The sequence below is a fragment of the Myotis lucifugus genome, unplaced genomic scaffold (genome assembly GCF_000147115.1).
Source record: "Myotis lucifugus unplaced genomic scaffold, Myoluc2.0 scaffold_19, whole genome shotgun sequence".
Classification (NCBI taxonomy): domain Eukaryota; kingdom Metazoa; phylum Chordata; class Mammalia; order Chiroptera; family Vespertilionidae; genus Myotis; species Myotis lucifugus.
In genome coordinates, this window is record NW_005871067.1 from 8,077,480 (window position 1) to 8,100,078 (window position 22,599).

The window sequence follows — 22,599 nt, forward strand, 5'->3', positions numbered from 1 at the left end:
AAGAAAAGAGAGAATCTTAAAGATTCCAAGAGAAAAGCAGTTACCTAACAAGGGAGCTCCCATAAGACTGTCAGTTGATTTCTCAACAGAACTTTGCAGGCCAGAAGAGATTGGCACAAAATATTCAAAGTGATGGAAAGCAAGGAACATAACCAAGACTACTCTACCTAGCAAAGCTATCATTTAGAATCAAAGGACAAATAAAGAATTTCCCAGACAAGAAAAAGCTGAAGGATTTCATCACCACCAAAAAAGTATTACAAGAAATGTTAAAGGGACTTCTTTAAGAAGTAAAAAATTAAAAATGTGAATAAGAAAATATCACAAAGAAAAACTCACTAACAAAGGCAAACATAGTAAAGTGGATCAACAAACACAAAAGCTAGTACAAAGGTTAAAAAGCAAAAGTGGGAAGAGCATGTGTAACTATAACAGTAAATAAAGGAATGCACACAAAACAATTAAAAAATAATGACAAAAACAAACGTGGAAGGGCTGGGTAAAAATGGTAGTGATTTTAGAATGTGCCTGAACTCAAGCGACTATCAACTTAAAATAGACTGCTATAAACATAGCTTAGTATATCTGAACCTCATGATAATCACAAAACAAAAATCTGCAAGAGATAAAAAAAAAAAAAGAGTGAGGAATCCAAACACAACACTACAGGAAGTCATCAGTATACAAGAGAAGAGAGTAGGAGAATAGGAAAGGAACAGAGAAGAACTACAAAAATAAATAGGTATGTAGTTATTGCCATTTTATTAATTGTTTCCTATCAATCATTATTTTAAATGTAAATGGATTAAATGCTTCAAAGAAAGATGAATGGCTAAAGATGTGTATATTTATTCAATGAAATATTTCTTGGCCATAAACAAAAATGATATCTTACCATTTGCAACAGCATTGATGAACTTAGAGGGCATTATTCTAAGTGAAATAAGTCAGAGAAAGACAAATACCATATGGTTTCACTTACATGGGGAATCTAAAGAATAATATAAATGAACAAAACAGAAACAAACTCATAGATACAGAGAACAAACTGATTGTTGCCAGATGAGAGGGGGTGTTGGGGGCTGGGTGAAAAAGGGGAAGGGATTAAGAAGTACAAACTGCCCAGCTGTTGTGACTCAGTGGTTGAGCCCCAGTGTGGGGCATACAGGAGGCAGCCAATCAATGATTCTCCCTCATCATTGATGTTTCTATTACTCTCTCCCTCTCCCTTCCTCTCTGAAATCAATAAAAATAGATCTATTTATTTATTTATTGGGGATCGAAACCACAACCCAGGCATATGCCCTGACCGGGAATCAAACCGTGACCTCCTGGTTCATAGATCGACGCTCAACCACTGAGCCATGCCGGCTGGGCAAAAATATATATATTTTTTTAAAAAGTAGAATTAACCCAGATGTTCAACTAATGAATCAATAAACAAAATGTGGTATATCCATCCCTACAATGAAATTTACTTGGCCATATGCTACAACATAGATGAAAACATACTAAATGAAAAAGCCTGTCACAAAAGGCCACATATGATTCCATTTATACGAACTTCCCACAACAGGCAAATCCACAGACAGAAAGTAGATTATGGCTGTCTAGGCCCTAGGGCAGTGATGGCGAACCTTTTGAGCTCAGCGTGTCAGCATTTTGAAAAACCCTAACTTAACTCTGGTGCCGTGTCACATATAGAAATTTTTTGATATTCGCAACCATAGTAAAACAAAGACTTATATTTTTGATATTGATTTTATATATTTAAATGCCATTTAACAAAGAAAAATCAACCAAAAAAATGAGTTCGCGTGTCACCTCTGACACATGTGTCATAGGTTCGCCATCACTGCCCTAGGGCTACAGGGAGAGGGGGACTGGGAGTACCTGATAATGTATTTAGAGTTTCTTTTGGGAGTGTTGAAATGTTCTAAAATTAGAATGTGGTAATGGTTGCACAACTCTGAATATATTAATAACCACTTTAAATGGGTGAATTTTATGATATGGGAAATATCTCAATAAAAAAGAAAAGGGCAGCCTCAAAGAAGGTGGTATAAAAGCACATGGGTCTCTTTACCAGATAACTCAGGCCATCCCCTCACACAGCTCTGCTGCTCCAGACATGTCCTCAGAGTCCATCATCCTGGGGTCTAAAGGCCTCCATGATCTAGATCAGCGGTTCTCAACCTGTGGGTCGCGACCCCTTTGGTGGTCTAACGACCCTTTCACAGGGATCGCCTAAGACCATCCTGCATATCAGATATTTACATTACGATTCATAACAGTAGCAACATTACAGTTATGAAGTAGCAACGAAAATAATTTTATGGTTGGGTCACAACATGAGGAACTGTATTTAAAGGGCCAGAAGGTTGAGAACCACTGATCTAGATTCTCCTGCTTCCCCTCACATGCTCAAGCCCTGGGCTTCTACAAGAACTGTGCACAATGTGTCGGGCAAGATGGGCTAGAGGGAAGGAGACAGGTGTCCCAGGGGCTATTGCAAAAAGTCTAGGTTGGTCTTTGACAGTCTCACTGCCTCCCCTGTCAACACTGCACCACTATCCTCCTCTTAGAGCGTAGTCAGGGAGAAAAAAGGGCATTACTAAGGCCAAGTCAGAACCTGGCTACCCTGGGACTGCTTTCATACCACCCTTCTGGGCCAGAGCTGGCAGGTGGGCCACCAAGCATGGACAGAAGGACCTTTCATGGGTAACAAATTCCTCCCATCTCCCAAGTCCTAGCAGGAAATGGTTTCCTCATTTACAAAAGGGAGTACGGTGTATTCCGTTGGAGTGTAAAAAGACAATCAATGCAATCACTTCACACACTGGTCAGCATCACCCCAATGAGATGCTGTGACCAACAAAGGCCCTGGATCCAGCTCCCTGGTCAGCCAGATAAGAGTTTGGGCGGTTAGATATCGCCAAGGTTTCTAAGAGATTCCCCAGAAAGAAAACAAGGCTTTTTAAGAAGTGGTGGATGCCTAGGAAGCCAGTCTTGCTTTGCTGTCTGGAACTCGGGGTGTAACAAAAGAATGGAGAAATCTGCAAGGCTGTGGACTAAAGACAGGAATATTCCTGAAGGCTGTGCTGTCACCCAGTCCCAGGAGCCCACCAGCCTGGGCCTGCTCACCAGCTCACAGCAACCCTCTTTAGGGCAAGGTGAGGAAATTCCCAGAGAGGTTCCAGTCAAGGACAGTCTAATCTCCTCAATCAGAGCAGAGCCTGCCTTCATTCCAGGTCTCCTGGCGGTGCTGAGCCTGGCTGTGGTCCCTCTACCCCTCCCCACCCCCAACCTCCTACTACCACAGATACAGAAGCACCTGGGCCCAGAAATGGAGCAGTCCCCAAAGCAGTGACATCCCCCACCAGAAGCCAGCAACCAAAGCTCAGGTTCCCAACTGAACTCTACAGGCAGCCTCCTCGTTCCTGGTTCCAAAGAGATTCCCTGCTGGTGCCAGGAGCCTTTCCCAGCCCCTTCTGACACATATCTGCCTTCCCAGATGGCTAGTCCCTTATTAAGAATGAACTCGCTGATGCTGGAGGGGCTTCTGGTAGGTGTGATCATTTGCCAAGCTGGCCTGCTCCAAAACAGAGGCACACATATGCTGAGGCCTTGGGCCTGGTTTTATTGTCACAGAACCAGAATTACTCAGCTCCAGGTCCCTCTCCTGCACTCACTTCCCTGGAAGGACACAAGGGCGCTGCTTCCCAGATGCCTTCATGCCTCAGCCTCCATTCTACTCCCACCTCCTATACCCCTCCCTGGCACTGAGTCCCTACGCTGTCATGTTCTCCTGCTGCCCTAACTCCTAACTAGACTCCAGTTCTCCCAGCTCTGATTTCAGCTGGCTCTACCTAGAGAAACAGATCTAAACTCCAGAAAAAGAAAAAGAAAAAAAAAAAGCTCAACTCCTTAAGAATCCAGGGCAGGGCAAAGCAGTATGTTAAAAGGCCCGTGTACTCTCAGCTCATAGAGCAGTGGTTCTCAACCTTCTGGCTCTTTAAATACAGTTCCGCATATTGTGACCCAACCATAAAATTATTTTTGTTGCTACTTCATAACTGTAATGTTGCTACTGTTATGAATCGTAATGTAAATATCTGATATGCAGGATGGTCTTAGGCGACCCCTGTGAAAGAGTCGTTCGACCGCCAAAGGGGTCGCGACCCACAGGTTGAGAACCGCTGCTAGAGGGATCCTCTGAAGGTGGACAGGTGGAGGGTTCACAGCTGGCTCTGCACCTGCCACATGACCTCACTTTCTCCATCTGTAAAAAAGGGCACCACATGCCTCATGGTATCAAACAAGATAACAGAGAAAGTGCCCAACATATAATGGCCATTCAAAAGTCTCTCCCTTCATTTGTGGGGGCAAGAGGGGGAAGGGGGAGGTTAAGGGAGGGAGGTATTCCAAGCAGTACTCTTCGGACATGGCCAGTCCTGGACACAGGGCTGCAGCCCCCTGAACACTTGTTCAAACATGAGCATATATATGAGAAACACCCCCACCATGGATGTTTCACATCTGCAGAACTTCACAGAATTAGCATGAGAATTAAAATGAGACACATGGTTATGCAAATTAAATCAAGTACAGATGCAGATGCCCAGTGACAGAAATACATTATCGTTGGCATCAGATAAAGTTCAGGGCCAAGGGTCTACATAGGACAAGCAAGGGAATATTCAGTAAATTGGACTCCCTACATAGACACAACTGCATTTGGAATTCCAACCATGGACCCCCCCCTCCCCGAGCTGCACTCACTTCCCTTTCTCTGAAGAAAGGGGGTTTGTTAAGTATGAGCATATAAGGTGAACATTGATCTGTCCACTGGTCAGTACAGCCATCAGCAGGGCAGGAGCTTTTTTTAAAAAAATCTTTATTGTTCAGATTACAGATGTCTCCCTTTTTCCCCCCCGCATTGGCCCTTTCCACCCCATTCCCACCCTGCCCCAGGCCTTCAGCACTTCTGTGTCCATAGGTTATGCATATATGCATATAAGGTATTTGGTTAATCTCTTCCCGACCCCCCAAACCCCCCTTTTCCCTCTGAGGTTCGTCAGTCTGTTCCATGTTTCCATGCCTCTGGTTCTATTTTATTCATCAGTTTATTTTGTTCATTAGATTGTTTGTTTATTTTTTATTTTTAGACTCAATTGTGATAGATAAGCATTTATTGTCATTTTACTGTTCATATTTATCCTCCTCCTCCTCCTACTTCTTCCTTCTCTTCTTAAAAAATACCCTTCAAGCTTTCTCTCCGAGCAGGCGGCGGTGGCGGCTTATTCAGCCATGACCAAAATTAAGGCTCGGGACCCTCTTGGCAAGAAGGAGGAGCTGCTAAAACACCTGGATGATCTGAAGGTGGAGCTATCCCAGCTGTGTGTAGCCAAAGTGACAGGCAGCACAACTTTCAAGCTTTGGAAGATCTGAGTTGTTGGCAAGTCTATCACCCGTGTTCTTACCGTCATTAACCAGACTCAGAAAGAAAGCCTCAGGAAATTCTATAAGGGCAAGAAGTACAAGCCCCTGGATCTACGGCCCAAGAAAACATGTGCCATGCGCCTCCATCTCAACAAGCATGAAGAGAATCTGAAGACCAAGAAGCAGCAGCAGAAGGAGCAACTATACCCCCTGCAGAAGTACACAGTCAAGGCCTGAGCATCTTCGAGTCAATAAAGCACAAACTGGCTGACAATGAAAAAAATACCCTTCAACATTTCATGTTATACTGGTCTGGTGGTGATGAACTCCTTTAGATTTTTCTGGTCTGTGAAGCTTTTTATCTGACCTTCAATTCTAAATGACAGCTTTGCCAGGTAGAGTAATCTTGGTTGTAGGTCTTGCTATTCATCACTTTGAATATTTCTTGCCACTCCCTTCTGGCCTACAAAGTTTCTGTTGAGAAATCAGCTGACAGTCGTATGGGTGCTTCCTTGTAGGTAACTAACTGCTTTTCTCTTGCTGCTTTAAAGATTCTCTCTTTGTCTTTAACCCTTGGCGTTTTAATTATGATGTGTCTTGATGTGGGTCTCTTTGGGTTCCTCTTGTTTGGGACTCTCTGCGCTTCCTGGACTTATAAGTCTATTTCTTTCACCAGGTAGGGGAAAGTTTTCTGTCATTACTTCTTCAAATAGGTTTTCCATATCTTGCTCTCTCTGTTCCTTCTGGCACCCCCATAATGAGAATGTTGGTACACTTGAAGTTGTCCCAGAGGCTCCTTACACTAGCTTCATTATTTTTTGATTCTTTTTTCTTTTGGCTCATCTGATTGGGTGTTTTATGCTTCCTCATATTCCAAATCGTTGACTTGATCCTCGAAATCCTCTCCTCTACTGTTGAATCCCTGTAAATTATTCTTTATTTCAGTTAGTGCATGCTTAATTTCTGACTGGTCCTTTTTCATGTCTTTGATATTCTCACTAAAATCCTTGAAAGTCTCACCAAAGTCCTTTGCAGTTCTCATTAAAATCCTTGAGTAACCTTATAAATGTTGTTTTGAACTCTGTATCTAGTAGTTTGCTTCCATTTTATTTACTTCTTTTTCCAGAGTTTCTTCTGTTCTTTCATTTGTGACATGTTTGTCTTTACATTTTGGCTGCTTCCCTGTGTTTATTTCTATGTATTAGGTAGAGCTGCTATGTCTCCTGGAATTGGTAGAGTGGCCTTGTATAGTAGGTATTCTGTGGGGCCCAGTAGCTCAGCCTCCCCCATCACCTCAGCTGGGCACTCTAGGTGTGCCCCTGTGTGGGCTGTGTAGCACAGTCTTATAAGCTGAGCCTCGATTTCTGTTGGCATCACTTGGAGGAGTTGACCTCCAGGCCAGTTGGCTGTGAGGACCAGCTGTGATTATAGTAGAAGAGCTGCTATGCAGGAGATACCCTATGGAGCAGGACTTGCTTCAGTGGGGCTTTGATGCTCATTGAGTCTGCCCCTTGAATGTGTTGCTTGTGGATTTGTAGAGTTGTAATCTGCTATGGTCTGAAGCTGTCCACCAGGTGTACTGACTCTGGGGCCTCCAGGGAAGTGCAAAGTTAGCCATTGCCTGGGGCCATTAGGAGCTACAGAGCCATCTGCAGATGGCTGCACTTGCATTGGGCTTGGAAGTAACCAGGGGAGGCCAAGCTATGAAGCAGGCAGGCTGCTGCTAGTGCCGGTTCTTGGGCATCTTATTAGTAAGTATGGGGCATGCTGATGCCAGCTGATGCTTGTTTAAGAGATTTTAGCAAAATCTGAAGCCTGAGCAAGGACAGGCCATTCATACAGAAAAGCTCCTGCAAACAGCTTGGGTAGGGCTGCAAATTGGAACAGACTGAGTCTCAGGGAATCAAGTGGGTGAAACTAAACTCAGATATGGCTGCCAGTCATCTCTGGGATGGGGGAGGTCCCAGCACAGGAACAATGACTCTTGTGAGCCCTCTGGTCTGGGAGAAAGCCACCCAACTGGAGTTCCTGCCCCAATGCCAGACAATCTAGTTCCTCCCTGTATGTCTCTGGATTTCCCCCAATGCTGCTGCCACAGTACTAGAGCCCAGAGGGAGCAATTCCAAGTAAGTTTGTGCACCGGCCCTTTAAGAGGAACTGCCTGGGTCTCCAGCAGCCTCCTTGTCACTCAGTCACAATCCCAGTTGGTTTTTACAACCTGAAGTTACGGGGCTTCTCTTCCTAGCTCTGGAACCCTGGGCTGGGGATCTGGTGTGGGAATGGGACCCCTTGCTCCTCATGGGAGGCCTCCACAGCAGAGATATCCCTCCCAATAAAAATAAAAATTAAAAAATTAAAAAACACCATACATGGGTGTTGGATCAGCCATTCCGAGCCTCTGCCCCTCCTACCAGTCTCAATGTACTTTCTTTTTTTACTTCTCTAGTTGTAGGACTTCCATTCAGCCAGATTACAGGCAGATCTGAATGATGGTTGTTCTGTATTTTAGTTATAACTTTGATGTGGTTGTGGGAGGCAGTGAGTACCAGTGTTACCTACATTGCCATCTTGGTTCCCCTTATGGCAGGAGCTTACTAACTGCCAGCTGGGGGTTCCCATCGAGACCAGGCAGAAGTCCTGGCATGAAGCTTTGCAAAAAGCTCCATGGGACCCTGGCATCCTAGCCCCAGTAGACAGGCCTCTCTTGGCATGGTGGCAGCTCCACTTCCATGCAGCCCTCTCCTGGGCATTCACATTCTTCCACCAGAGCAGACTGCCTACTCTATGGGCCTGAGGTAAGTGGTCTTTTAAATCTGGTTTATGACTTCAAAGGTACTCTTTTCCCCTTTGAAACTCCACCTCCAGCACCAGTTCCACCATCCAGAAACTGATAGGAATACTGAGGGGAGGGGGTAACTTAAAACAAACCACTTCCTTGTTTTCTAAGTTGGTAGCTTCTAGGACCCTTGACACAAATACCAAAAAAGCCCCACAACAACCTAGAATTTGATTTGCAAGGCTGGAGAACTTCCTAAAGTAGTTGTTTTGTGTTTCATCCAGATGATCATGTTTGCCTTTACATTCCTATCTTCCCCATTTTGACCGATGCAGGCAGGAAGAAGAGAGGGAAGGACTGAGTCAGGAGTAGGGGGCTGCGGGGCCTGAGGGATGGTTCTTGAGGAGACATCCCATGGAGAGGGTCCAAAACAGTGCCCTGTAAAGCATCACCCTCTCCCATGCACATCATTATTGTCTTGTCACCTGGGCTACCTTCAAGGGAGGAGAATCACAGAAAGATCATGATCCTTCTCTCAGTCCCTCACCCTCAATGTCTAACAGGTATGAGATGCAAAGGTGGATGGGCCCTATTTGGGGAATGGAGCAGTGAGAAGCTGGGAATCCAGGCAGAGCAGAGTAATGGTTGGAGCTAGAACTCCAGAGTCTGACTCCATCAGTTGTGACCCAGGGCAAGTTACTTAACCTCTCCATGCCTCAGTTTTCCCATCTAAAGAACAGGGATAACCTAGTTTCTGATTACCGTGATTTCCAAATGAGCTAATTAATGCACATAAAATTCTCTGTGAGTGCATCTGACTTACAGTGAGCTCTGTATGTCATGGTCACCATTCTCAATTAGCTGTCCTTTTCAGACCTGTCAGTGGCTTTGGGCAAGAATACATGTAGTAGCCTCTAGAGGTGGCCAATCAGGTGTGGCAACCAAGGAGCTTCTAATCAGATCCTGTGTGTGGGAGGCCCAATGGGGTGGGCAGCTGGCCTCAGGGGGCATTCCAGGCCTGTGCTGCCCTCCACAGCCCCAGCCTGGCAAATGGGCACCTGAGGTGCAATCACAGGAAGCGCTTCCCAAGGCCACAAATCTAGAGTGAGGGTTCTCATGAGCTGAAAGTCCAGAGCCAGAATCCTGAGTACCACCACCAGGACACACATAGTCCTTGATTAGGATGGCTACTTGGCCATGAACACTGACAGTTACAGCTTCTCGTCCCAGTCCCCAATCCCTCTACCATGCACTAAACAAAAAGATAACATCATTCACTACCTTCAAGACTCCTGCCCTGGAAGTCTCCATCATCAAATATCCTTCTTCCCCTGTATGCCCTCATCCTTCCTGAGTCCAGGTGCCTGGGGCTCCTGAACAAGCCATTCTCATTAACAAATAAGTGGAACTTCCAGATCCTCCAATTAGTCTCCCAGGCTGGCTAAGGCTGTGTGCTGCCCTGGGCAAGGCCTCGGAGCAGGGTATGCAATGCCCTTTCCCATCTGGAGACACCCCTTTTCCATCTAGACAACTCTCCCACAGAATTCTTTGCACTGCCCTGAGTGCACTTTTCCTTCTTCTGCAGCTGGCAAGCTACTATTCATCCTTCAGAGTCCATCTCAGATAGCCTAACCTCCTCAAATGAAACTAACAGCAACCTGGGAGGGGAGTTGGGAGACTGAGTGAAAAAAAAGTGAAGTGATTGAGAAGTACAGATTGGTAACCATTCAGATGTAAAGTACAGCATAGGAAATATCTATAATAATAAAAGCATAATATGCTAATTAGATCAGATGTCCTCCTGGATGACCTTCTGGATGAAGGGTCCCGGGTGCCAGAGGGAAGCTGGTGCCGGCAGCTGGGGGAAGGAAGGCCTACTCTTGCATGAATTTCGTGCATCGGGCCTCTAGTAGTCAATAAATCTACATATATAAAAGCCTACTATGCAAAGTGTCCCCTCAGGAGTTCGATCGACCGGGAGTTCGATTGCTCGCTATGATGAGCACTGACCACCAGGGGGCAGTGCGGAACGAAGGAAGGCCCCAGCTGGCAGCTGCCAGGGACCCTACCCGTGCACAAATGTTGTGCACTGGGCCTCTAGTATTGTAATAACTATGTATGGTACCAGATGGAAATATAAGGGGAACACTCTGTTAAGTATGTGATTGTCTAACCATTATGCTGGATACCTGAAGCTAATACAAAATAATACTGACATTAAACTGTAATTGAAAAAAAAAACACAAAACTAACAACAACTCACCCCATGTTCCCACAGTTCTTTACACCAACACCCCCAAGGCCTGCATCCCAACAATATATTAGCCACCAGTCTGTGTCTCCATTCCCATGAGACAGCACCCTGTCCCTCATGAACCTGTGCCCAGCACAGCACAGGCATCCAGAGTGCTCAAGGGAGCCTGTGAGATGTTGCCTTTAAGTGCCCCTCCTGTGGTGCTGCCCTACACCTCTCCTTGCGTTCCTCCCACCCCAGGAGGGACAAAACAGCTCACACTCTGGGTAGCAGATGTCCTTTCCCAAATGATGCCACACTAGAGGTCTGTCCACCTCATCTTTAAAACCACAGGACTCCCCTCCCTCTTCCCGCCTAGCTCTGAGACCTCTCTTCCAGAACAGTTACTCCCAGTGGAGTCCCAGGCCCCAAGATAGCATAGCCTCAGGCCCAGGAGTTACCTCCCCAAGTCAGAGCCTGCCATAAGCTTCAGATGGGTGGAGATGGAATGTGGAAAAACCACTCCTTCTGCAGCTCCTTTCTAGAAAAAGGCCAGCTGAGATGCCACTGAGTGAGGCTTGAGTTAGCAGATATGGCTTGGCAGGAAAGTCAGGCAGGATGGGCAGGCAAGCCTGGTGGTGGAATGAGGCAGTTGCCTGAAAAAGTGGGGGCACTCTATGCGGGGTCCCCATCCTACTCCTCAACCCCTTCCAGGCCCATCAGATGAAGGCTAATCCAATCCCAGAAGGCCCAGGCCCAAACCCAAAGCCAACTCTACAGAGGTCTTAACTGTGCTCCTCAAGCTGGTCCCTCTCTGTCCTACCACTAGCCCAGCACTGAGTGCACATTACCGCTGGTGGGTGAATGAATAAATAAACCCCTGCCACCGCAGCCTCTTGGTTACTGAGGATTTCAGAGCTCTCCCAGGCTCCTGAGTCACTCAAACTGTTTTCTACCACCAGCCAGTATTTGCACATAATTTCACCCTGGCCTCACTGAGGCAGGTGTTGGGGAAAGTGCTATCGACCAGAGTCCAAGGTCTGCGTCTCTATTTGGGTTGGGATCTGGGGCCGACCCATCCATTCTTGTTGCCTTTTTTTTCTCTGGGGTGGACCCCCGCGGCCTCCAGTCTAACCCACACGGGGGGGGGGGGGGGGGGGGGGTCGGGAAGTCCTCACCCGATCTCCACTCTGCTCCCCCTGCATTGTGCGGGCTGAGGCCCCACAGATGACTGCCAAACCCGAGGTTCACGTGGGGCGGAAAGGACAAAACCTCTTCCAACCCGCAGAAGGCCAGGGCCTCTCGGCAAAGGGAGTGAACCATGGAGCCGCGCGGTCCCCACTCTCCCCCCTCGGCTCCGTGCGCACCGGGCGGCTGCGAGCCGGAAGCCTCCCGGCGACGTCTGGGCCACGGGACCGAGTGGGGGCAGACGAGAAAGGGCCGCCCCGACGCCGGTGCGGAAGGACCGTGGTGCGCCCGGGGCCCCTCGTCTTCCGTTCCCACCCCAGGGCGCTGGCGGTCGGGGGCCACACCTGGAGGGCTGGGCTGGCGGCGCACACCTCGTCCCCAAGCAGGAGTCCCGTGAGCCCGGAGCTCCTCGCAGATCCCTAGGAGGGCACAGGAGCCGAGAGACGGGCCCTGGCGGCTAATCACCCCCACCAGCCGAGGGAGGCCAAGAGAGGCAGCTGGCGGGCGCGGGAACCCGAAGAGGAGGACTTCCTCTCTCTGCGGCGGGCGGCCGCTGCGCCCCGCTGCGTCCCTCCGCCCCCCGGCCGGCCCCGCCTCCCGCACGCCGGTGCATCGCGCACCCGGCCCCGCCGCCTGCGCCGCGCGGGTCCCGAAGCTGGGGCGCCTGGAGCCCTGACAGGCCTGGCGGTATCAGCCGATATTCAGAGGAGGCGGTGCTTGTCCAGGGAGCCCTCTGGGAAGGTTGGCCACTTACTCCGGCGACGCGGGGATACTTCGCAGTGTTTCTCGCGTGGAACTGCTTTCAGAAGCTCAGGGATGCCTACTCCTCCGGACGCCAAGATGGAATGAAAGCCCCTCACCAGGCCCCGTGCTCAGGTGCCCCCAGGATGACCTAAGCCAGAATCACTTGTGGCGCCAAGAAACAGAAACAGAAACAGGAACGTGAGTTTCTAGAAAGGGTGAGGAAGCAAATAAGACCAAGGAAGTTGCTCTACCTGAACATAAGAATAGAAACTGAACTTAAAAAAAAAAAAAAGACTGAAAGGACATATAACCAAAAATCATCACATAGTTACATTAAAATAATAGAAATCACAATGATTTTCTAATTTCTACTTTTTTTGTATTTTCCAATTGTGAGAGTGAACCAGCGATCTTTTCTGTCAAAGAAAGGAGTTCCCCCGCTGTCGTGGGTTCCGCCATTTTGATTTGACCTTCAGATTCTCAGGGGGTCGCCATCTTAGGCTCCGCCTCACCCGCCCCTTCCTCTTCCCGGGGAGACTTCCCGTTTGGGGTGCCTTGCCCATGATTTTCAGCCTGCAACTGAACCCTTCTGAAGAAGTAAATCTGCCTTGCCAATCCACTTTTGAGTGTTTGTCTCATTCCTGTGAAACTGTTGACCAGCGTTTCTAACACAATTTTTCTTTTTAAATTACAGTTGACATGCAATATTATATTAGTTTCATGTGTACAACCCTGTGATTAGGCATTTATGTAAGTTATGCAGTGATCACCCCAATAAATCTGGTACCCATCTGACACCATATATAGTTATTACAATATTATTGACTATATTCCTTATGCTGTACTAATTTGTACTTCTAAATTCCTTCACTTTTTTCACCCGTCCCATCAACCCACCCTCCCCCATCTGGCAACCTTCAAAATGTTTTATATATCTATGATTCTTTTTCTGTCCTGCTTGTTTGTTTTGTTTTTAGTTTCCACATATAAGTTAAATCATCTGACATTTGTCATTTTCTGTCTGACTTATTGCAATCATTACAATACCCTCTAGTTAGGCCCATCCATGCTGCTACAGATGGCAAAATTTCATTTCTTTTTATGGCTGCATCATATTCCATTGTATATATGCCCCACTTCTTTATCCACTCATCTATTGATGGACACTTAAGTTGCTTCCATATCTTGGCTATCCTAATATATAAAAACTCAGGGTCCGTAATGACTGACCGGAGGCTCCACTAAACACCCCAAGTCAGTCCAGCAGTCAGTGCTGGGTTGCCGTGGCGACCCAGCACTGACTACCAAGGGGACTGCAGATAAGGCCCGCAGAGAGAGGCAGGGTCTGACCCGCAGCCTCTGTGGCAGCTGTTGATTAGCTGTTGCCTCTCTCTTTTTCTCTAGGCTTCGCCAGCAGCCAAGCCTCTGTTTCTCTCCAGGCCTCCACAGTGGGGGGCGTGGAGGGGGGCGCTGCTGATCAGCCCTGCCTCTCTGATCAGGCCCAGAGATAGGCCCGCAGACACTGACTGGCATAGAAACCAACCAATCAGAAACAAATCTGGGTGAACTGTGAGGATCCAATGGCTGCCTAGGAGGCGGAGATTTTGACACTGACTGGCATAGAACCCAACCAATTGGAACCAAAACGGCTGGCAGGGGAGGGCAGTTGGTGAGATCAGGCTGGCAGGAAAGAGCAGTTAGGGGTGATCAGGCAGGCAGAGGCAGTTAGGGGCGATTAGACCGGCAGGGGAGAGCAGTAGGGGGTGAGATCAGGCTGGCAGGGGAGGGCAGTTAGGGGCAATCAGGCAGGCAGGCAGAGAGGTTAGGGGTGATCAGGCAGGCAGAGGCAGTTAGGGATGATCAGGCAGGCAGGCAGGCAGGTGAGTGGTTAGGAGCCAGCGGTCCCAGATTTCGAGAAGGATGTCCAACTGCCAGTTTAACTGGCAGTCGGACATGCCCCAAGGGGTCCCCGATTGGAGAGGGTGCAGGCTGGGCTGAGGGAACCCCCCCTCCAAGCACTAATTTCGTGCACCGGGCCACTAGTTGTAAATAATGCTGCAATGAACATATGAATGCACATGTCTTTTCAATTTAGTGTTTTATTTTATTATTTATTTATTTAGTCTCAAAATATTTAATTTTGTTTTGAAAAGGTTACATTCCCAGCTTCCCTCCCTGCCACATCACTCCAGCTCACCAGCAGTGACACACTCACACCCACACACGTACCTAAGGCCAACAGGCTGTGTCTGCTTCTGCCATTGCCAGTTGGGAAGAGGGAATTTTGATTTACTGTTTTAGATTTCTTAGGATTAATACTCATGATGGGGATGTTGGTACACTTAAAGTTGTTCCTATCTCTTTGTTGAAGTTCTCACTCAGGTCCTCTATTCTTCCCCTAAATTCATTGTGCATCCTTTTAACCAACAGTTTAAACTCTGCATCTAATAGATTATTTGCCTCCTTTTTGTTTAATTCTTTTTCTGGAGTTTTGTCCTGTTCTTTCATTTGGGATAAGTTTCTTTATCTTCTTATTTTATCTGCCTCCCTGTGTTTGGTCCCATGTATTAGATAGAGCTGCTATATCTCCCAGATTTGGTAGAATCGCCTTATATAGTAGGTTTCCTGTAGGGCCCAATGGCACAGCCTTCCCAGTTACCCAAGTTGGGTACTCAAAGTATGCCCCCATGTGGGCTGTGTGCACCCTCCTATTGTAGTTAAGCCTTGATTGCTTTTGGCACCTCAATGGGAGGGATTTATCCAGGCTGATTGGCTGCAAGGACTGGCCATGACCACCATGAAGCATTTGCTGACCCCAAGGAGCATAACTCCCTTAAGAGGGACTCAGGTAGCCCTGACCAGTTTGGCTCAGTGGATAGAGTGTTGGCCTGTGGACTGAAGGGTCCCAGGTTTGATTCCAGTCAAGGGCATGTACCTTGGTTGCAGGCACATCTCCAATAGGGGGTGTGCAGGAGGCAACTGATCGATGTTTCTCTCTCATCGATGTTTCTAACTCTCTATCCCTCTCCCTTCCTCTCTGTAAAAAATCAATAAAATATACTTAAAAAAAAAAAGAGGGGCTCAGGTACCTGCTAAGTCCACCTCTGAGTGTGTCACTCATGGAGGTGGTGGGTGATGCTTTGGCATGGTCTGAAGCCATTTACCAGGTGTGCTGGCATTGGGGCTTCCTGGGAGGCGCAGGCCAAGGTCAGCTGTCACTTGTGGCCTGCCTGGGGCCACCAAGCATGAGCTACAAAGCGATCTGCAGATGCCTGCTACTTGTGCCAGGCTTGGGGCCACTTAGCAAGAAGAACACTGTATGCAGGAGCCAGATGCCAGTTGATTGAGAGGTTTTAGGAAAGTTGGCAGCTTGAGCCGACAGGCTGTTTGTATGGAAAAACCACTGGAAACAGGTTGGATAGGCCTGTAAGCTGGGTGGGTGGAAGTCTCAGGGTGGGGCAAAGTGTGTTAGCCAGGTTGATAAAGACATATTGGTCAGATTGGTGTCTACCTGCTAACTCCAGGGATAGGGGAGGGCTTAGGAAGGGAACAACCTCTGCTAGCACACCTTGGAGAAAGCTGCCCCTCCAGCTCTCATTCTGATGCTAAGCAATTTAATTCTTCCCTGTATGTCCCTGGCACCTTTCAAGCTGCTGCCCCAGCACTGGAGGTCAGAGTGAGTGATTTCAAGTAAGTTCATGTGTGGACTCTTTAAGAGGAACACCTGGGACTCCAGCAGCCCTTTGTTTCACTCATCCACAATCCCCACTGGTTTTCACAGTCCGAAGTTATGGGGACTTCTCTTCCCAGCACTGGAACCCTGGTCTAGGGCAGGGGTCCTCAAACTTTTTAAACAGGAGGCCAGTTCACTGTCCCTCAGACTGTAGGAGGGCCGGACTATAGTTTAAAAAAAAACTATGAACAAATTCCTATGCACACTGCACATATCTTATTTTGAAGTAAAAACAACAAAACGGGAACAAATACAATATTTGTATTTGCATGTGGCCCGTGGGCCATAGTTTGAGGACCTCTGGTCTAGGGGGTAAGGTATGGGGCTGGGACCAATCACTCCTCAGGGGGAACCTCCACTGCCGAGATATTCCTCCCAATTTTTAACCATTACATGTGGGTGTGGGACCAGCCTGTTCCATGTCTCTGACAATCCTACCAGGCTCAAGATGGCTTCTTCTTTATATCCTTATTTATAGGAATTCTGTTCAGTTAGATTTCAGGTGGTTCTCAATAATGGTTGTTCTGTAGTTAAGTTATAATTTTGATATGGTTGTGGGAGGTTCCAAGTATTGTGTTTACCTACAATTTTTCTTTTTTTGGTTAATCTTCACTCAAGGATATTTTTCCCATTGATTTTTTAAAATATATATATGTGTGTGTGTGTGTGTGTGTGTGTGTATTTAAATATATATATTTTATTGATTTTTTACAGAGAGGAAGGGAGAGGGATAGAGAGTTAGAAACATCGATGAGAGAGAAACATCGATCAGCTGCCTCCTGCACACCCCTTACTGGAGATGTGCCCACAACTAAGGTACATGCCCTTGACTGGAATAGAACCTGGGACCCTTCAGTCTGCCGGCTGATGCTCTATCCACTGACCCAAACCAGTTAGGGCTTAAAATATCTTTTTTATTGCTTTCAGAGAGGAAGGGAAAGGAGGAGAGAGGTAGAAACATCAATGATGAGAGAGAATCATCTATCGGGAGCCTCCTGCACACCCCCTACTGGGGATCAAGCTCACAACCCAGGCAGGTGCCCTTGACCAGAATCGAACCTTCACTAGGCAGGCTGATGCTCTATCTCCACTGAGCCAGGGCTCCATTGAAATTTTTTTTAATATATTTTATTTATTTTTATTTTTTTAAATTAAATCTTTATTGTTCAGATTATTACAGTTGTTCCTCTCCCCCCACCCCCATAGATAGCTCCCCTCCACCCTCTGCCCTTACCCGCCCCCCCCCACTGTCCTCATCCATAGGTGTACGATTTTTGTCCAGTCTCTTCCCGCACCCCCTAAACCCCGTTCCCCCTGAGAATTGTCAGTCCACTCCCTTTCTATGCCCCTGATTCTATTATATTCACCAGTTTATTCTGTTCATCAGATTTTTTATTCACTTGATTTTTAGATTCACTTGTTGATAGATATGTATTTGTTATCACTTTGTTGTTCATATTTTTTATCTTTACCTTTTTCTTCTTCTTCCTCTTCTTCTTAAAAAATACCTTTCAGCATTTCACATAATACTGGTTTGGTGGTGATGAACTCTTTTAGCTTTTTCTTATCTGTGAAGCTCTTGTCTGACCTTCAATTCTGAATGATAGCTTTGCTGGGTAAAGTAATCTTGGTTGTAGGTTCTTGCTATTCATCATATTTCTTGCCACTCCCTTCAGGCCTGCATAGTTTCTGTTGAGAAATCAGCTGACAGTCGTATGGGTATTCCCATGTGGGTAACTAACTGTCTTTCTCTTGCTGCTTTTAAGATTCTCTCTTTGTCTTTTGTTCTTGGCATTTTAATTATGATGTGTCTTGGTGTGGTCTTCTTTGGATTCGTCTTGTTTAGCGTTCTCTGCGCTTCCTGGACTTGTAAGTCTATTTCTTTCACCAGGTAGGGGAAGTTTTCTGTCATTTTTTCTTCAAATAGGTTTTCAATATCTTGCTCTCTCTCTTCTTCTGGCACCTCCATAATTCGGATGTTGGTACGCTTGAAGTTGTCCCAGGGGCTCCTTACACTATCTTCATATTTTTGGATTCTTTTTTCTTTTTGCTTTTCCAGTTGGGTGTTTTTTGCTTCTTCGTATTTCAAATCTTTGACTTGATTCTTGCGATCCTCTAGTCTGCTGTTGGATCTCTGTATATTATTCTTTATTTCAGTCAGTGTATGCTTAATTTATAGTTGGTCCTTTTTCATATCCTTGAGGGTCTCACTAAATTTATTGGCAGTTTCTAGAAAATTCTTGAAAAACCTTAGAAGTGTGGTTTTGTACTCTATACCCAGTAGTTTGCTTTCCTCCATTTCTTCATTTGTGACCTGTTTCTTTGTCTCCACATTTTGGCTGCTTCCCTGTGTTGATAGAGTGGCTTTGTGTGCTAGGTGTCCTATAGGGCCCAGTGGCTCAGCCTCCCCAATTACCTGAGGTGGACACTCTTGGTGCACCCCTTTGTGGGCTTTGTGCACAGTCTTGTTGTAGTTAAGCCTTGATTGTTGTTGGTATAACTGGGAGGAATTGACCTCCAGGCCAATTGGCTGTGAGAATTAGCTGTATCTACAGTGGGCGAACTCCTGTGCTGGAGACAGCCTTCTGGGGCAAGACTTGCTTCAGTGGGGCTTTGGTGCTCATTGAGTTCGCCCCCTGAGTGTGTCCCTTATGGATCTGAGGAGTTGTAATCTGGATGGTCCCACTCTGACCACTGGGTACACTGGCTCTTGGATCTCTAAGGAGGTGCTAATTTAGCCTCTGTCTGAGGCTACCCAGCAGGAGCTATGGAGAGATCTGCAGATTCCTCTTCCTTGTTTGGGGTTTGGAGGTGCCCAGATGAGGCCCCGCTGTGAAGCAATGCAAGCTGCTGTGGGGCCTTGGGCCTTCTTTTGGATGTTCTGGGTCTCTCTGACCCAGCTGCAGTTTGTTTGGTAATTTTAGATTGCAAAGAGCCAGGCCATTCATATGCAAAAGCCTCTGCGCACAGCTTGGGTGGGGCGGGGTCTCAGGGAATCAACAGGGCGGAACAAACAGCTATGGCTGATCCTCAGCCCTGCCCTAAGAGGCCCCGGGTCTCAGTGTCCTGCAGTAATTGCTGCAAGCACCTCTGAGAGAAAGCCGCCCTGAGTTCCCCCCATGCCAGACAGTCCAGTTTCTCCCTGTATGAGTCTGGGTCCCCAGAGACTCGCCCGGAACTGGAGTTCAGAGCTGTCGGGAGCTTGTGTCTCCCTTCCAATTGAAAAAGACAACCTCGTCCTCAGTTGCCAGCCCTTTCCGTGTGCCTCCTTACCTCTGCACTTTACTTCCGCACCTCCTCTGAGTCTCAGTGTGCTTTTCTCTTTTCTTCTAGTTGTAGAATTTCCACTCATCCAGCCTTCCTGTGGTTCTGGATGATGTCCATTTTGTCTTTTAGTTGTAGTTTTGAAGTGGTTGTGCGAGGTAGCAATTTCAAGTGTTTACCTATGCCGCCATCTTGGTTTCTCCTTCCATTGAATTTTTAATGAGAGTGGAAAGGAGGAGGAGAGACAGAGAAAGAGAAACATTGATGTGAAAGGGACACACCATTTGATTGCCTCCCTCCTGGGTCCCTAATGGGGCTGGGGATTGAGCCTGCAACCAAGGTATATGCCTTTGACTGGAATCAAACCCGGGACCCTCAGTCCACAGGCCGATGCTCTAACCACTGATCCAAATTGACTAGGGCTCCAATTTTTCTTAAATGACTGACTGGGGCACTAATTTTATAATGACTAAAAACTATTATAATAAAAATCACAGCCCAGCTGGTGATGCTCAGTGGTTGAGCATTGACCCATGAACCTTGGTCAGGGCACATACTGGGTTGCAGGCTTTATCCCCAATGTGGGCTGTGTAAGAGACAGCCAATCAATTTTCTCTCATCGTTGATGTTTCTATCTCTCTCTCCCTCTCCTTTCCTTTCTGTGAAATCAATAAAAACAAATTTTTTAAAAAATTACATAATGGAATTGTTAAATTCAGGCAGTGTTATCTATATTTCAAGTTGATTTCTTTATCAGTTACATATTCAAATGGTTAATGTATAAATAGCAAATAACATTTTAAAATAAATAAATGTCTCTGAGCCCTGTCCAGTGGCTCAGTGGTTAGAGCATCAGCCCACACACCGAAGGGTCACATGTTTGATTCCCACTCAAGGGCATGTACCTGGGTTGCAGGTTCAATCCCTGGCCCAGTTGGGGTGCATATGGGAGGCAACCAATCCATGTGTCTCTTCCACATCAATGTTTCTTTCTCTTTCTCTTTCTCCCTCTCCTCCCTCTCCCCCTCTCTTCTTCCCTTCCTCCCGTCCTCCCTTCCTCCCTTCCACTCTCTCCAAAAATCAATGGAAAAATATCCTCAGGTGAGGATTAATAAAAAAAGAAACAAAAAATAAAATAAAATAAATGTCTTTAAAGTATCTGGTAGCCAGCGCAAAAGAGCGGGGAAGGGAGAGAGAGATTAGTTTCATAATTATAAAAAGAAAGAATGGAGCATACCAATTTCCACTTCAAGAGAGTCCACCTTTATCCCCAAACCTAACTTTAAATGATATTTCTGGGTTTTATGTGCAGCTTGTTAATGTAAAAAACATTCATACCCGTAAAGAATTTTGTGAGTTTATTTGAGCCAAACTGTCGACACGTGCTGGGAATCAGAACCTCAACGAATTAAGATAATGCTCCAGAGAATGGGGAGTTCATACCTTGCTTTTATAAATTTACCATCAAAAGGAAAATACGTAAGTGGGTTACATGAGATTCATTGGTGATAGATTAGGGAGGTGGGAGAAAGCAAAGTGGGAAACCTCTGGGATAGGATAAAAAGTGAAATGACGGACATGTGCTTCTTTTACACAGATGGGTACAGGATAGTTTAACATAATTAACAGTTGACAATTAACTTGATAACAATAATAATGCGGGAATGTCCTGGTGCCATTTGTTGTGCCTTGAGGGGTCCAGAAAAAAAGGAAGTTACAAGTTACCCAGACATTTCACAGGTATGTTATCTTAGAGGCAAAAAGACAATGGGCTCAGTAAAGATCTAAATTGATCTTTGTCAGGGAAAATAGTGGCCTAGGACATGACTACCCACCATAACCTGTTTGTAGTTAAATATTTAGTTTTCAGACCATCTTTTGTGGTTATTTTAGGTCTTTGAGTGTGTACAACCGCCATGCAGGCCTTCCCTGAACTAGTCAGGTTAGCAAATGGCCCCTTTCATCCACAAGCTTAAATTGGCTCTGAAGGAAGTGACAAAGGAGACAATCTAGAAATTTTGAGCAAAAGCAGGTTCACTTCAATAAATATATTTACTTCCATGATGATTGGTGTTGTCAACCAATAGTCATTGGCACCAATTCAACAACAGGAATCCCCAATTTGGGGTGTGGTGAAGAAGGAAACGATAGTACAAAACATCTGAATTGTGATACAGCACGCTGTGAAAACAGCACAGTTGTGGCCCTGGCTGGGTAGCTCAGTTGGTTAAAGCATTGTCCTGATACACCAAGGTTGGGAGTTTGGTCTCTGGTCAGGGCACATACAAGAAGCAACAAATGAATGCATAAATAAGTCCAACATCAACCCTAGACGGTTTTGTTCAGTGGATAGGCCTATGGACTGAAGGGCCCTGGGTTCGATTCCCGGTCAAGGGCACATGCCCAGGTTATGGGCTCAATCCCCAGTGGTGGTGGTGGTGGTGGGGAGGTGTGTGTGTGCAGAAGGCAGCTGATCAATAATTCTTTCTCATAATTGACCTTTCTATCTCTCTCTCCCTCTCACTTCTTCTCTGAAGTAAAATTTGTTTTATTTATTTATTTTTTTTTTAATATTTCTTTTTTTTTTTTAATAATTTTTATTTCTTAAAGTATTACAAATAGTATTACATATGTCTCCTTTTCCCCCCCTTGACATTCCCCCGACCCCTACCCCCCGCCCCCCCGCCCCGTGTCTTGTGTCCATTGGTTAATCTTATATGCATGCATATAAGTCCTTCAGTTGGTCTCTTAATCCCCCCCCCAACCCTCCCCAGGCTTCCCACTGTAGTTTAACCTTCTGTTCAATGTTGCTCTGCTTCTGTATCTACCCCTGTTCATCAGTCCATACTGGTCCCCTTTATTTGTCCCAACCTCACTGGAGTAGTCTCAACCTCACCAGGGCCGTCTAAGCCTCACCAAGGCCGTCCCTACCTCACGGGGGCCGTTTCAACCTCACCGGGGCCGTTTCATCCCTCACGGGGGCGTGTCGAACTGAACGGGGACGGGCACGACCTCACGGGTCCCGTTTCAACTTCTACCGGGGCGTTACTACCGTATCTGACCGTTGTCGCCTGAACCGGGTAGTCATACATCTACGATGACGTGAGTCTACCAGACTGGGCAGGAGCTGACCGCCACGAGTGTGATGTCGACCTCGCTGAGAATGCTCTCACCCACACGAGGCAGCTTGCTACCACACCGCCCCGTCCCCGTCTTCAG

The 22,599-nt window shown here is 46.6% G+C and overlaps 1 protein-coding gene and 1 pseudogene across 14 annotated transcripts in view; one reads left to right on the top strand and one right to left on the bottom strand.

Moving 5' to 3' along the window:
- The window catches only part of BID (BH3 interacting domain death agonist), a 53,823-nt gene extending 41,295 nt beyond the window's left edge, over positions 1-12,528 (bottom strand). For 3 of the 14 annotated variants that reach the window (XM_023751222.1, XM_014452944.2, XM_023751217.1), the window contains exon 1: positions 11,984-12,107. The gene's annotated coding sequence lies outside the window, so the exon portion shown is untranslated. Of the gene's footprint in view, positions 1-11,983; positions 12,204-12,393 lie in introns of those variants that run through there. The other 11 variants (XM_023751230.1, XM_023751227.1, XM_023751221.1 and 8 more) reach the window with 10 other exon arrangements.
- Positions 5,176-5,711, top strand: LOC102423651 (annotated as a pseudogene).
- Positions 12,529-22,599: the final 10,071 nt, after the last annotated feature.